General features: G+C 43.4%; 1 non-coding gene across 1 annotated transcript; it reads right to left on the bottom strand.

Moving 5' to 3' along the window:
• Nucleotides 1–3,329: 3,329 nt before the first annotated feature.
• TRNAK-UUU (transfer RNA lysine (anticodon UUU)) lies at nucleotides 3,330–3,402 on the bottom strand. The gene has a single exon. It is a non-coding gene; the product is annotated as a tRNA-Lys (tRNA).
• Between the last annotated feature and the right edge of the window lie 832 nt (nucleotides 3,403–4,234).

Raw genomic sequence — 4,234 nt, 5'->3', positions numbered from 1 at the left:
AAACAAGGCAAGTTTTCCAAAAGGTCTCTGAAATCAGAGGGAGATTCCAACCTCAAATTGCTATGTTAAGGGATGCCAAAGGACATATAGTAACTGATTCAGAGAAGATCAAAAAGAGATGGAAGAAGTATACTGAAAATCTGTACAGTAGGGACATCAACATCCAAGATACTCTAGAAGATATTCCCTACTTGCAAGAACCTCTAGTACAGGAAGATGAAGCTAGATCAGCACTCCGGTCATTACCAAGTCGGAAGGCTACAGGAACTGATGGAATAGCTACAGAAATATGGCAGGCAACAGAAGAAGAATCAGTCAAGGCTCTAACCAAACTATGACAGCAAATCTGGAGAATGTCACAGTGGCCAACAGATTGGAAGAGGTCAGTCTACATACCCATATTAAAGAAAGGAGACTGAACAGATTGCACAAACCATCGCACAATATCCTTAATTTTACATGCTAGCAAAATAATGCTCAGGATCATCCAACGTAGATTAGAGCCCTACGTGGAAAGGGAAATGCTGGATGTTCAAGCTGGTTTCAGAAAAGGCCAAGGAACAAGAGACATCATTGCTGATGCATGCTGGATAATTGAGAAAGCCAAAGAATACCAAAAAGAAATCAATATGTATTTTATTGACTGCTTAAAAGCCTTTTATTGTGTTGACCATGTCAAGTTGTGGAATATCCTTAGGAAAATGGGTGTCCGAGAACATCTAATGATTTTCATGATAAACCTATACACAGGACAGGAAACCACAATCCAGATGGAACATGGTGAAACAGACTGGTTCCAGATCGGCAAAGGAGTAATACAGGGCTGTATACTTTCTCCTTTATTCAATTTATATGCTGAACGTATACTGAGAGAAGCTGGATTGGAAGAAGATGAGCGTAGTTTTAAAGTTGGAGGAAGAAACATCAATAACCTGCGCTACACTGATGACACCACTCTGTTAGCTGAGAATGAGGATGATCTGCAAGCTCTAGTAATGAAAGTCAAGGAGCACAGTGAAAAAATAGGACTACAACTAAATGTAAAGAAGACTAAACTAATGACGATGGGTACAGCAACCAGCCTCAGAATTGGCAATGAAGACATTGAAGTGGTGGATAGCTTATGCCTTTTAGGATCGACCGTCAACAGTAAAGGATCCCGCAGTCAAGGATCAAGTAGTCACCGCAGACTAGCACTTGGTGGGGTTGCAATGAAGGCCTTGGAAAAGATATTTAGATGCCATGACGTATCTACACCTACAAAGATTAGAATCATTCAGACAATGGTTTTTCCTGTGACACTTTATGGATGCGAAAGCTGGACTTTGAAGAAGCAAGACAGAAAAAGCATTGACACTTTTGAACGTTGGTGCTGGGGAAGACTTTTGAGGATACCATGGACAGCCAGGAAAACAAACAAATGGATCATAGAACAAATCAATTCAGAATTTTCACTCGAGACACAAATGACCAGCCTCAAACTATGATACTTTGGACACATTATGTGAATATCCAGCTCACCTGAGAAGTTCATAATGCTGGGGAAAGTTGAAGGACGACCAGCAGCAAGGTGGGTGGACTCATTTACAACAGCAATGAATGCACCACTGAGAGACCTTAAAGGCCAAGTTGAAGACAGACCATCCTGGAGAGAATCTATCTATGTGGTTGCTAAGAGTCGACACTGACTTGACAGCACTTAATCAATCAATCAATCAATCAATCAATCAAGCTCTTCATTTGGGACCTGTATGTAAATAGAGTCCTGCCTCCCTGCCACTTCCCAAGCAAAAAACCCCAAATGCTTTACCCTTGAGAGGCAGACCAGGAAGGCTTGCCAGGGACAAGACAGGAGCAGCTCTCTTCCTTAACTGAGAACGAGACTCCTGAGCCAGTTTTATGCTGGTCATTTCCTGCCAGGGAGCACCAGCTTCTAGATTCTTCTGGCACACAAATTTGCATTGGGTAGCAGAGGAAACTACAGTTCCATTTTCTACAAGAGGAAAAGATAGTCAATTCAGGCAGGAAAACTAACAAACCCCACATTCTCCAGCAGGAAATGGCACCAGCATGTTTAGAATTTGGTTTCCAGTTGACAAGGCTTGCAAGCAGGCCTCTCCAGTATCCAGCAAGAACTCCCCATAACCCGTTACACGTTTCCTCTTCTCTCAGCTTTTTGCCCCCTGGGAAGGAAAGGGGCCTGGCAGCAGGGAAGGAGGTGTGCACCTGCCTTATTTCCCTTTTCCAAGTTTCCTCAGAAAACTCAAGAAACACCAACCTTTTTAAAAAAAGAAGTATCCTCTGAGGATGGTTCTTTCATGAGGCGAGGTGAGGCAGTGGCCTCAGCAGCAAATTACTGTGGTACCAGCAGGGAGGCCTCGTCCCACCGCTGCCCTTGGAGCAGCTCTTGAGAACTGATCTGAAGGAACACAAGGAGAAAAGAGGAGGCAGCTGCTGGCCACCTTTCCTCCTTCCCACCCACACCTCACATGCCATTTCCAAAGCTTGCAAGGGTCAGATCTGAAAGGAGATTGGACCCCATGGAGGTCTTGGGCAAGGCAGCCTTTGGCACCTCATCTCAAGCACCACAATATATTGGGCCATCACTGTCTCTGAGTATGCTTGGGGGGAAATAAACGTATTCCAAAGCTAGCCACAGGGAGTTCATACAACACTAGTTGGAATGTTTTTTAAAATCACAATAAAACAACAATTTTTAATGGGAAACAATGGGGAAAATATGGGAATGCAACTGTTTGTGTGGAACATCAGTTGGGTTCTCAGTAATAAATGAAATGAGCATAAACTGTTGCTGGTGTCTATCTTATGTTTCTTTTTAGATTGTGAGCCCTTTGGGGACAGGGGTCCATCTTATTTATTTGTTATTTCTCTGTGTAAACCACCCTGAGTCATTTTTGGAAGGGCAGTATAGCAATCAATCAATCAATCAATCACTCAAATAAATAATAAAGTGTCAATGATGGAGAAAATGAATAGGGTGGAGGGAGCTCAGGTTGGCCCTAGGTTACAGAATGTGCTTTTAAACAAAACTATCCCGAATTCCTTCTACACACAAAAGCAGCACAAAATACAAAACCTGGGATATAAGTGCTTTTGAATTAAACCCTTTCCTTCACAGGAACATAGGAAGCAGCCTCATACTGAGTCTGGCCATTGGTCCATCTAGCTCAGTAATGTACACATCGACTGGCAATAGTTCTCCAAGGTTTTAGGCAGGAGCCTTAGCCCTACCTGGAGATGAGAGAGGCATTTTGCAAGCAGAGCAGATGTTCTACCACTGTACTCAGCCCCACCCCCAAAACTGAACTCACCTGACCAGGGACTTGAACCCTGGACCTTCAGATTAAAAGTCTGATGCTCTACCCACTGAGCTATCCACGCTTCCTCTCTGTTCTCTGTATTTGTTTGTTAAACAAGTCTGAAATATTTCCAGGTGTGAAGGGTCAAGTCTACTTGAAAAGCAAGTTACCCATTTGAAAACAAAAAAACCCCAAGAATGTTGCTCTTTCTGATATAGGACCCCGTGACAGCCAATAGAATTAAAGGTCACAACAGAAAGGAACCAATAAGGTTTTAGGGAAGGAGAAGACCTGCAAATGTCCTGAAAGTTAGCAAACAAAGAAAGAATTGCAGGAGTGCAATTAAGCCCAACCAGTGGTATTGTCTCCAGTGTAGGGAGGCAAAAGCCTAGAGTGGGAGAAAAGAGCAGCACTGTAAAGGAAAACTCATGGCTGCAGTCCAGGGGGAAAACAAAGAAGTGAAAGGGCCCCAGGCTGGGTCATGCCTCATGCATATGACAACAGCATATTTTTAAGTTAAACCGCTCAAGAAAGGAAAAGGGAACAAGGAAAAGTCATTCAATGCAACCGTCTTTGCCATCCTTTCAAACAAAACAATCGCACAGCTTAGAAGGTGGATGTTGGTGTCTTTTCCACAGTGTTTGTCTGGGCAACCAACTATGGAGAGGCCACAACGTTTTAAAAAATACCATTTCAGTTTCCCAGCTAAGAAAGCCTCACACACCATCCCTATTACACAGGCCAAAGTGAAGCTGGAAACTCTAGTAAATGTCCCTGCAGCTGAGTTTGTGTTAAAGCTTGTTTGCATCTGGAAGAGTTTATGAAGATGCCTTCTCCCAAACTTGACCATTGGATTCTCCAGCCCAGTGGCCGCAGCAGCTCTGGGTCTCACCTGGGGAGTCATTGTTCGACTT

Source organism: Hemicordylus capensis, chromosome 4 (genome assembly GCF_027244095.1).
Source record: "Hemicordylus capensis ecotype Gifberg chromosome 4, rHemCap1.1.pri, whole genome shotgun sequence".
Classification (NCBI taxonomy): Eukaryota; Metazoa; Chordata; class Lepidosauria; order Squamata; family Cordylidae; genus Hemicordylus; species Hemicordylus capensis.
This window is presented reverse-complemented; position numbering and strand designations above follow the sequence as displayed.